The sequence below is a fragment of the Bolinopsis microptera genome, chromosome 10, assembly GCF_026151205.1.
Source record: "Bolinopsis microptera isolate Bmic1 chromosome 10, MBARI_Bmic_1.0, whole genome shotgun sequence".
Lineage (NCBI taxonomy): Eukaryota > Metazoa > Ctenophora > Tentaculata > Lobata > Bolinopsidae > Bolinopsis > Bolinopsis microptera.
This window is the reverse complement of record NC_087081.1, coordinates 11573520-11586231: the sequence shown is the minus strand read 5'-3', so window position 1 is coordinate 11586231 and position 12712 is coordinate 11573520. Positions and strand designations below refer to the sequence as shown.

Genomic DNA, 12712 nt, shown 5'->3' with positions numbered 1-12712 from the left:
AAGATCATCAGCAAATATTTTAACTTTACTTTTAATGTTATCTGGTAAATCATTAATAAATAACACAAATAGTAATGGTCCAAGGACTGATCCCTGGGGAACTCCTGACCATACAATCTTCCACTCTGAAGTTTCACCTTCTACACACACTCTCATAGTTCTATTTGAGATAAAATCTGTAATTACATCTAGAACTTTACCAGTTATCCCTAGACTCTCTAGCTTGTTAATCAAGCGATAATGGGGAACAGAATCGAAAGCTTTACTAAAATCAAAATAAAATAAGTCCACAGGAGCACCTTCATCTATTAAATTAAGTATAGTGTCGAAAGTCTCCAAAAGATTTGACAAACAAGATTTTCCTTTAACAAACCCATGTTGGTCCTTTGAAATACGGTCTTCTAAAAATTCTAACACATGGGATCTAACAAACTGTTCATAAACTTTACAAAGAATACAAGTAAGAGAAACTGGTCTATAGTTAAGAGGGTCAGACTTAGAGCCCTTTTTAAAAAGTGCAACTACAGATGCCGACTTCCATACCTCCGGAAGATTTCCAGTATCACTACAGGCACTAAATAATTTAGTAAGAGCTGTTACAAAACTAGCATCTCCAGCTAGGGACTTAAGCAGCTTTGGATGATGCCCATCTGGGCCAGTGCTTTTAAAAATATTAAGCTTTAATAGTTCCTTTTTAACATTATCAAAGGTAATAACAATATCAGATATACTATTAGTATTCTTACTATAACTTCTAGGTAATGGGCCGAGTGGCTCATTAACAAACACAGAACTAAAGGCACTTGCAAGTACCTCTGCAGACTCCCCTGCACTAGTTGTCCTTGTACCGTCTTCCTTATCTAAACTTGGTACCGAAGCTTTAACCTTTCTCTTATTTCTCAAATAAGAATAAAATGATTTACAATTGATCTTTAAATTAGAAGTTATCTTCTTCTCATATCTTATCTTTGCTTTCACTTCCTCATTCTCATAGATGAGCTGTTTACTACTTGCATGACTAAGATTAACACTAGAAGGTTCAATATCAAATGCAGTCCATGCTTTATCTTTGTTCTTTCTCATGCGCTTCAATGAGGATGTGTCCCATGGCAGCTTCACAGGTCTGTTGTTTTTATAGACCGAATTAGTCGGTACTATCCCAGCAACAGTCGTAAGTTTGCCATGTAACTCATCCCACATAAGCTGAACATCATTAGAGCAACTAAAATCCCAGTTAATATTTTCAATACTAAACTTTAAAATATCATCATTAGTTATTTTACCCCATGATGGTTTCAGAATCTTCTCTTTACATTTAATTGAATCTACAGAAAACACTTAGATCGACTACCACACTGACATGATCACTTTTGCCAATCGGGGACAGCACTGTGCATTTATTAATAAGTGCATCATTGGTGGAAAGTACTTGATCCAGCAGACTCTCTTGGAGTCTATCCTTTACAACCCGCCGCCTAGTTATTTCAGTAGTAAAATACCAGGACAACCCTGCTTCGTTAAACATATCAATATAGATTTCTTGATTCAAGAATGACTTATTAGTGCTGACCAAACCTCCATTTACACAACCAGTCTCCCAAGAGACATCTGGTAAATTAAAGTCTCCTACCAGGAGTGTTTCAAAATCATTATTAACATTACAAATATTTTTAAGAAAAGAAATTAATTTTAAATTTTGGTCAGAATTTAAAGATGGTGATCTATAAATACATCCAATACAAAGTTTACCACTTGCAGTATCTATTAACACAGCTAAAGAATCAAGTGCATTACAACTTTCTTTTACTAATGATGAATTAATATAATTCTTAACATAAATGATGGACCCTCCTCCAGAACTAATATCCTTTTTAGAAGATTCAATTTTAAAGTCACGGTCTTTTCTAAAAATTGTGTAACCGTCAATTTGAACTTCAGCATCTAAAATATCATTATCAAAATGTGTCTCTGTGACACATATAATATCAATGTTCTTGTTTAGCATCAATAAACATTTTACTTCATCTATTTTGTTAAAGAATCCACTAGCATTAGTATACAATATGCTTATTCCTTTGCAACTGTAGCTTCCTTCTCTTCGATCTTCTGACTCTTCTCTGTGTTCTTCTGCTTTTTCCTCTTCTCTGCTTCCTCTCGTGCTTGAAAATTTGCCTTACGGTCAGCTCTGCACAAATCTTTGTTTATCCAATGACCACTCTTTGACCGGATTCCTCTCCCTCCATTCGTGTAGTACTTTACGTCTTCTATGTCATAGAGTTTGACAATAAGGGGCCTGCAGTACTCTGGTATGTCTTTATTGACTCTGCCAGCTCTAAAGCAGGACACAATGTCTCCCTTTTCCATCTCAAGTGAGTTGATGCAAAAGTCGATGTCTTCTTTTTCACGATCTTTGACACTGTTTTTGGTGCTTTCCGGTACCTTCAGGATGCAGACATTTTTCTTCTTTCTTTCTCTCTCCACCCTATCTGCATCAATGTTACGTTGTACCTGCTGGACAACTTCTTTGGTTGTTTCTGAACTTCTGAGATTTTTCAGAACAGTTTGTTGAGACTTAGCTGTAATATCTGAATAGAGACTAACAGCTTTTTTCACACTTTTGTCAGTGCTGTTGTTTAGAACTGTTTTTAAGGAGTTCGCCAAAGCTGGTGTGAACTTCTGGAGCTCTTCTTTGACAATAGCCCTGACAGCTCTCTGGTCATCAGTGTCCTTAACTGTGTGGGGTGCCACAAAGCAAATGGGACACTTCCAGTTAGTCAGATGTCCTAACATATCATCTGTCAACCCAGACAGGCCAACACAACTTGAATGCCAGAACAACTTACAGGCTTCACATTCCACAGATAACTCATCAGCCATAAAGATTTCACATGGGCAGTATTTTTCTTCTGCAGCAGGCGCAGAAACATCCTCAGCTGTTGACTTAGCTTTTGAGGGGCTTATCTTTACTTGTCGTTTCTTCTTTAGCGTCGGCGCCCTCTCGGGTACATTCTTTTCTTCCATCCCTGAACTCAAATTATTTGTTATATAGTAGTGTTGAAAGTATTAAAACAATCTGCAATTGTTGTTACATTCTATTGAGGTGTGATGTCCCACTAGGGGTCCTCAATAAATGTAATAGATTTGTAGTGTTGTAATTGGTTTAAAACCAGAAGTTTATAACTGCAAATTAAATCCTGACTAGATATTTTTATTATTAAATCTTAAATAGCTAATAATTTAATTAATTATTAGCAGGCCCCTTAACGTGACTAGATAAGGCAGATACACCTAACAAAAAGATATCCAAGAAAGATTAGCAGGTTTGAGGGGGGGGGGGGGGCCGGGGGCAACCATATTAAAGTATTTTATAATATAGGTTTTTTCCAGGTATAGTATCTATCTTTTTCCTAACATAGTATCTAGTACTATAGTTTTCCGTACATTACAATGTAAAATCGTAGAATATAGATGCACTGAAGAAGTGTACTATGAAGATTCGTGATATATTGGCAGAGACCCTCTTCATTTAACCCTCAATCACGCTTTTCTAATTATTTAGCTGACTCGGACCGTTTAGTAAATGAATTCTATTTTTGGAGTGTATTAAATGAGGTAATTACGAGAATTGGGGAATCAATTATGCTTGAAACAAGATGAAAATGTGTGGTTCAATCCCCATGTAAATTATATTGCTAAAAAAGGTTTCCTCAACCTGTATTAGTATAGTGGAAAATAAATAGTACTTCGGCTTACAGTGTACCACTGAAAGGTGCCTTCGGAAGATACAGGCTCCTGGCTCAGCCTGTCATTCCTGATACCTCCATATCTTCATTTGTTTATAAACAGTAAGCATAAGGTGAAATCGAAACTGTGAAAGAAATCTTATCCATAAAACAGTTAAGAGCAGCAAGGACACACTTGATGTAATCACTAAGAGTAAGATTAAGAACAGTGGCCTGATTCTAGACAAAAATAACTTGCTCCCGAGCCCTAAAAAAGTAAAGGTCATGGAGCAGAATACAAATAGTGGGCTATATCCACGGCAGCTCAGCATTCTTTGATTGCATCCGGAAGATCGTGGGTATGGACAAAAATAAAACCTGTCAAAAATAAAACCTGTCACTATTGACATAACAGGTTTATGGCAGTTTTCGTTCACATTTCCTCAGGGAAGCGTTTTCATACTACTGTAACATGAGGAATTTTGGAATAAGAGTAGAAAAATACGCCCAACATAAATTACCTGGGGCTATTATGTTCATAATAAAGATTCGGCGGAATGACAGGCTGAGCGCCGCCCAGTAAAACATAAAATGATATTGATTTCATATTGCATATGCTCATAGCATTTCTGTTTAATTGACGATGTCAATTCATGGCAGCTTGGCGCGGCACAGTAGCGCATCCCGCCGATCTAGCCAGAGAAGCCTCATTGAGTGCGCGGCGCGGCACAGTAACGCATCGCGCTACAAACATTTCTGTAAATATTTAAAATGCTTGGTGTGATTTAGTTGGATCAAACGAATAAAATGTGTTTGAAGGGAATGGAAATGTCATCACCAGGTAACAGAAAATTATGAAAGCGTGGCAATGTAACAGTTGCAGTTGAAGTTTCTTTTCGTGCATACCTAATCATCAAATGCAAATTCTGCATTAGTGGTGAGTTGAGTCATATTTTTGTACTCGGTATTGACTTGTCATACGTTGTGCGTTGTATGACCCGCCGCGCACGAAGTGCGCGGCTCCCCCTGTAGCGTCGAAGACGCTACAGTGAAGCGACCGTGGGGGTCACCACGTGATACAAGTATTGACAGCAATAAACCAATTAATAAATTTTCAGCATTGACAAGTCAAACTTAAAAAGTACTTTCTATATCATATTTCTTAACAAAATACACCCCCATTAAATAATTCGTTTATATTTGCCAAGGAAGTAGCTGTTTTGACGCGCACATAATCACGCTTGCTTCACTTCGAAGCAAAAGTACTAGCTAAAAAGAATTATAACTGAAATCGCTTTTAAAGAGATCAAAAGTAAAAATGTTAAAATTCGGATTTCTCCCTGAAGCCTGATTTACCAAGCGCAATATATATAAATTCCTTTGCGCGGCGCCCTTTTCGAGTATCTTCAGCTTCAATTGCATATAATAGAACAAAAAATTATTAGAAAATTGAAATAACAAATAAATTTAATAACAGCAAATAACAAATTGAATAGATTGTGGGTCACAATCAAAATACACAATAAAATTATCATTTAATTGACGATGTCAATCCGTCAAAATCGTTTCTCTGCGAAGCAGAGCAACGATCGACTAGTTCGCGCGTCGCGTCGCGTCGAAGCGGCGAAGTCCTCCAAAATTATTATCATATTTATAACAAGTCAATAAATTCTACTTTTGATTCTTAAATAATTACAACATTGCCAATATTTTTTAATCGTATTTGTAGTATAGCTTCATGGTTACAAAAACCATCATTCCATGCGCGGCGCGGCCAGCATGGTAGTACAGAGCGTTGATTCACGATGTCAATCCTTCGCATCTCGCCGATCTGCATACGAGTGGTTGCGAGAAGCATTATTTGATGCGCGCGCGACCCAGTAGTGCATCGCGCTACAATACAGAGCGCTATTACATATAAACAAATATTTGCAAGATCAAATATTGGCTCAGTAAAAAAAATTGATACATTGTACATGTTTCGTATCCCAAATATCGCGCGCGAAAAGTGGCATGCAATGTATGTCAATAAAAAATATTAAATAATTTTCTGCACTTACTAAGCAATTACCTCGCAAGCGTGCTAAAATATAAATCACTTTATAGTACAGTAAATTTCTTCGAGATTGTTCTAAAAGGGCCCCATACAGTCTTGTTGAAACCAACTTCAATCGATGTATTTTCGTACGCTGATTCCGAATCACCCCCATGACATAGGCAATGGGGTTAAAATGCTCCCCTGACGAGATATTGGCGAAAAACTGTCTCGATCACGTGATATGACCATTGACCGTATAGAGAAGTTAGCCTTACTAGCAGGAACCCGTCTAACCCTAAAGTGGTGTCAAGACTCGAGAGACTAAAATAATTATTACCTATTTAATTCGCGTTTTTGACACCACTTGAGAGTCCAAATTTTGGGCACTAAAATTATTATTCCTTGGCCAATTTTTTATTTTTTCATGCTGATTTGAAGGCCATTAAAGCATTTGACCCAGTCAAAAAAGTTTCAGTTGTATATGTTTTACGGTTTTTGCGGAAAGTCGCGTTAAAGTTGATGCCGTGGTGTCAGTAAAATGGCACGGATATATACACATATATATATCGTCTCGCTTTATATATAGTAAGATTGCATTGAAAATTATCGGCCTGCATCAATATTACCTTTATTTGGAAAAATCTTTGAGAAGATCATTTACAAACGCCTTTATAATTTCTTCACATCTAAAGGTGTACTAACAGACTCACAGTTTGGATTTAGAAAAGGCCATTCTACCACTCATGCTCTACACAAATCTATAGACTCCGTTACAAAGTCTCTGGCTAGCAATAAACATGTATTGGGCATATTCATTGACTTGAGCAAAGCCTTTGACACCCTTGATCACAATATTCTTCTAAGCAAGTTAAATTCCTACGGTATTAGGGGTTCAGCACTTACCTTACTTAAAAGCTATTTGACTAACAGAAAGCAGTATGTTATGTATAACGATGTACCATCAGTAACAATGGACGTGAAATTTGGAGTACCACAAGGGTCAATTCTTGGGCCACTACTCTTCCTACTGTATATGAACGATATAGTAAACTGTTTTTCAGACAGTGAGGTGAAATTTGTACTTTATGCTGATGACACTAATATCTTCATATCAGGACCATCTAGAGAAGCAACATATAAAAAAGCCAACTTAGTACTTAAACATGTCTCGATTTACATGAAATGTAATCTACTTCATATCAACATGTCCAAATGCTGCTACATACATTTTAAACCTGCCTCTGAATATGATGACACCTGTGCGCGGACTAGACCATTTGCTAACCTGCTAGATGAATCTAGATCAATATTCATCGATGGTAAGGTTATCACTAAAGTCAAGGATACCAAATTCTTAGGTGTTGTTATAGATAGTAAGCTAAACTGGATTGCCCACATGCACTACATCCGTAAAAAACTGAGGTCCATGACTGGTGCAATCTGTAGAATCCGGCACTCTATACCTGCTGAACTATACTTGAAAATATATAATGCTCTTTTTGAATCACATCTCAGTTATGGTATAAGTGTTTGGGGTGTTGTCATCAAGGAACGGTCCAATGACAGTCTTTTTATCACTCAGAAGCACTGTATAAGGATCCTTTTTGGTGATCTCGACTCATATCTAGATAAACAATCAACATGTGCAAGAACTAGACCATATGGTATGCAAAGATTAGGCCATAAACATTTTGAAAAGGAGCATACAAAACCCATTTTTAATAGACTAAAAATTCTTACAGTTCAAAACTTGTTCAAGTACCATTGCATTTCAGAATTCTCTAAGATTATCAAGTACCACTGCCCATACTCCCTTTATGAGGCCATCAACATTTCAAACCGTACAACGAGTTTAACGGTTATTCTTCTTAATAAATCAAATACTTTTTTGTTCACTGCAGCCAAACTTTGGAACACTGTTCATAAAAAAATTCTAACCTCAAGCAATTGCCTAGAAACTTCCATTAACTTGATAAAATTGAGAACCAAGGCACTATTATTACAAGTACAGGCTGCTGATTTAAAAGATACTTGGAATCCAAACAATTTTAAATTGCAGTAATCTATTCTTATCGCAGCAGCACACACTTAACACACTTAATATTACTATCATGATTGTATTATAGACTGAAAAGCTCTCAGATCAATTTTGGGCGTTTTTAACCACTTGTTGTAATGTTTTTAATTATTTAATATCTTAACTTAACTAAATTTTTATTCAGATCGAATTAACAAATAATATTTGATAATTTATTTGATAGTTTAGTCTGATATTGATATTGACTATATTGATATTGTTATTATTGAATGAAGTTAACTCCAGACGTACATAATATTACTTCTTTTAACAAAGGGACTTGGAGTATAAACGACCAAGTTAGCATACATTTTCAACCAACCAAGAATTCTGGAGGCAAAGGTGGGTGCGTAAACTTTATGGTCTGTACTCTCCGATCCTGTATCACCCAGGATTCTTTTCGACGTTTTTGGTAAAAGGTATATACCTTCTAGTCAATCTCTTGCTACTCCAAGTCCCCCACGATTTCTAAACTAAAGTTCGTCCTAGTTATATTATATTATATAAAATATATTTTTTGTTTGCTGTAACTGATACTAAATAAAATTGTTGTTTTCCTGAATTGTTGTTTTCCTGAGATTTCTCGTTAGGGTTAAGGTTTCAGCATATGCTTTTGTTAAGAATTGGGTTAGGGTCGTTAAGGTTGGGATCCCGGATCAGATTAAAGGGTTAGGGTTTCGAATAGTCGTTCAGGACCACCTAGAGAGTGGGTTGAAAAAGTCATGCGACAGTCGAGTGTACAGTGATTAATCATCATTCCAATCATTCTCATGGTCGATACAATCACAGCCCAACCAACTATACTTGATCAGACCGATTCACCTACATGTGCATACGCCATCTGGGAGCCGTCAGTTGAGCTTGCTCTCTGACTCGTGGGTTGAAAACATCGTGTACAGTACTTCGTGAGTAGTACAGTACTTCACAACGATAACTCGCCTCCCCAACCAAATCTCTTAAATCATTCCAATTACCTAGCTTGCTAGTTTATTTATTTCTTTTGATTATTATTTTTGTAAATTTATAACCTACCAAAACGCGCACCGAGTTGGACTCATTGACGAATTCTTGGACAAAATATTTTACGAGTATCACCCGTTTATTAAAAGCAACGATCTGGAAGGGTTGACAATTGACATTGTCAATTAATCCTCATGATCTTTTCTCAAGTATAATATACAAATTCTTAGATATTCTGGATAGTTTTTAATATGGGTAACATTAATGAATTGTAATTGATTTAAAAAAAAAAAAAAAAAAAAAGGAAGCAACTCACGGTATCACTCTCATAAGAGACATGTTTCATCATTTACCGGAGTTGCAACCAAATATACACAATAAGGTTTGGTACTTTATCCGTACCTCCCCTTTCATAGAAATAATAGCAAAAATATACACCTATCTTTAAGAGATCAACATCTGATATAAAACATTCGATCAACCAAAATTAAAACAATTTTCCTGTTAATAATTTAACGGCACTCATAAGAGGTCATACTAGGTATAAGTCCAAATGCTGTGTCAGCAACCGTTTTTGTTACTTTCTTTTCTTCTTGACTCCTCACTCCATGAACTGATACCACTATGCTTTTAAGCATAGCAAAGCATATCTTGGTCCTGATGTAGTTGATAACATCTGTGTAGCTCTCCTTTCTCTTCTTTGATATCAATCTAGCAAGACGTTTGTGAAATCTGTCACATTCTGGTGCTGTAGTCCCTGCTGTAGAAAACACTGGAGGAATGAAAGACGCTCTTTCAGTGTTGATGACTCGTGAGTTATACTTAGTTTTTTTTTCTTCTTCATTTCTCTTGTACAACTTGTCCAGGGGAACATTAAGGTTTGATGGTGCATTTGGGTGTGTTATTCTTACATCCATGAAAGTCCTAGCATTCCTGCCATATAATCCAGTTGCAACAATATCTAGCCTTGCTCCGCTGTCAGTAGTAGTTCCTTTGGGATGAAGTTCTGGAGACGTTGGTAAGAGAGCTGGCTCAGTATAAACGTTTCTACATTTAGCCTCACGTAGTAGATCTGCTTCGGTTTCTACAAGCACTGTATGTCTAAAGGAAACATACCCTCCTTTTTTACAAGAAAGGGCATGATCGACGGAGTTTCTTTCTCCACACGCACAGTGTTTAGCAATATCTTGTATAGGCCAGCCATATCGCAAACATATACCATCTCTAAAGTCCTTCTTGTTCAAGCAGTAACCATAAGACTGCATTGGGAGGGCTGACAGCCAGGATGAACTGCCTTTTTGTGTAGCCAGTGAAAACGATCTTTTCTTTGCTGGAGAACTTATTGCGTTTTCTATTCTGAGTCTCTCTGCTGCAAAATCTTTTTCTTTTTCAGCTTTCAGTGCTGCTTTGGTGTTTGCAATAGCTGTGAGGTCAAGTTTGCCTAGATCATGATCTTGGTTATAGATAAGATTAGCCAGAGGTTTTGTGATTTTCTGTGACGCCTCATATTCTCTGTCTGCTGTATGAACAGGATTTTGAATTCCTAAGCCACCGTGTCTAAGAGGTAGTGCGACCATGTCTCTCTCTAGGTCTGTTACTGGGCGATTGAATATAGAGGGAAGAAGTATTGTTCTAATTGCTTCTTCAAGGGGTCTAAACAGCTCTGATATCCCTCCAATTGTTCTTTGAACAAAAGACCATCTATGACTCAACCCTTTAGTGTAAGCAGAATATGCTATTTGAGGTTCTTCTTTGGCAATCTCAGCCAGTTGTTTAACATCTTCAATCCAGGATGAAACTTTATTTTTCACATAAAGGTCTCTGTAGCTTTCTGATCCAATTACAGCCCCAAGGTGTCTGTCTCCGTCCCTCTTTATGTGAACCCCTGAGTCTTTGAAGATAGCATTAGCTGCAGGAAGATTTACTAGGTCCTTGACTATTAACACAGTCTTTGTAGCATTTGGGAAATAACCATACTTTGGTCCTAACTGTTGTAAGGTGTCCCAGAGCTTCTTAAGCTGAAGAAGTTTTCCCCCTGCTGTTCCATCATCTGCAAACCAGGCTTGTTTTGCTAAGGGTAACACATGGTCTTGGTTTCTAGTGATGTCATCCATTAATGGTCTTATTGATATTGCATATTTAGCCATGGCTGCTGGGTCGCCTTGGGTTGAACCATCTTCTCCCTTGATGATTTCAAGCTGTCCCTTTTCATCCACTATGTATAGATCTGTTGAATCTTGATAACAGTTTTGGAGGAAGCAATGAAGAGATGGACACAGTTCTCTTATGTTGTTTAGTGCTACCTTTCTATTGAGGGAGTTAAAAGCATTCTTGGCATCGATCAACAACACTGCTTCGCAGTCTTCGTCCTCAAAAACTGCTTTCATTCCGTGAATAGCAGCTTCTATGCCCGACTCTGTCCCTGAACATGTTTGAAGACTCCCAGCAGCCATTTGGATGTCCAACTTGAGTATTCTTGTGACTGCTTTGGCAACGATTCTTCGAAGGACTTCTCCAATTCCTATAGGTCTTATGGCAGGAACTATAGAGCCAGGCTCTTTGTCAAGGGGTATAAGTCTTCCTGCAACAAACTCTTTTAGGTAGCTAGATGGAGTTTGTTCTGTGCAGAGCTTTTTAGTCAGATCAGCTACTGTCTGGGCAAGCTTATCTGATTCAGTGCTGTGGAATCTTGAGCATATCATATGCTTGAAGATATGGGCATTTATCTTTGTTGGACCTCCTGCCCCATCTAGATCTTTTGCCACTTTCTGAATCAGGTCAGCATCAATACTTTCATAAATTACTTGATCAGGAAGCTCTGATTTGACCTCTAGCATGACCTCCGGATGTTCAGGGCTAGCTTCTGGGTGCTTTTTCTTAAGCTCATCAATGACTGCTTGTGTAAGATTATGTACACCACTGCTAAGTTTTTCTTCATCATTGATGTACTTAAGGGCTTTCTGGACTCGCCCTTGTAGCATCAATCTGCAGAAAGCTTTCTTATGATTCATTACCCTGTCTTTTTGCTTTTTGTCCAGATGAGCCTGAATTTGACGGCATTGTTTCATAATTGCATCAATTTCACCGTCTGCCCACAACTTAAGCCTTTCCTTTAGATATTTGGTGTTCTGCTTGGGTTTCGATTTTGGTGTTGGGCGCTGGAGCATCAAAGGCATGAACACATGGACGAGCTTTAAGGAAAAGGGTTTCCATTTTGTGTTATACGTAAACTCACTGAGAATCCTAGACACCTCCTCAATGTAGTCTTTCCCGGCTCTGCCCCTTGGAACTTCAAATAAATTGCTGCGCCAAGTTATCATCTCAGTATAGACTTCATCTAGTTTTGCTCCTATCTCCTCTTCCCCTATCATCTTGCCCCATCTTATAGATTCTTGAAGTCTGTGTACACATTCTTTGCAATGCCATGGTTCTGTTGACTGGTCCTCAAAAAACTTAAGTTGTTCCTCTTCACTTAGCACACATCGATCATGGAACCATCTGGAACACATACCTTCACAACCAATAGCCTTATCCTTCTCCTTAAGGACTTTTGTACACTTCCCACATAACCATTTGCCTTCAGCATTTTCTGATACTGCATCTTGACCATTACGGATGTCATTCAAGGTCTGAGAGAGGGTGGGGATAACAACTGTTCTCTCAAGTTCATCTTCAGCTGGTACTGCTATGTCTAGCTTGATATCCCTCAACAAGAGGTCGTTGTTGCATTCTGATGACATCAAAGAGAGAAGGATACACTCTCAAATTATTTGTTATATAGTAGTGTTGAAAGTATTAAAATTGTAATTGATTGACATGTAATATTTAGACCTGTGGCCAGTTTCCACAAATAATAAACAACTATGTTTACAAAACACTATACTACAATACCGATGTATCATTTCCGTTACCAGT

The 12712-nt window shown here is 37.6% G+C and overlaps 1 protein-coding gene across 1 annotated transcript in view; it reads right to left on the bottom strand.

The window, feature by feature from the left end:
* Positions 1-3152, bottom strand: part of LOC134821875 (uncharacterized) — a 35364-nt gene extending 32212 nt beyond the window's left edge. The window contains exon 1 of the mRNA XM_063832685.1: positions 3125-3152. The gene's annotated coding sequence lies outside the window, so the exon portion shown is untranslated. The remainder of the gene's footprint in view (positions 1-3124) is intronic.
* Between the last annotated feature and the right edge of the window lie 9560 nt (positions 3153-12712).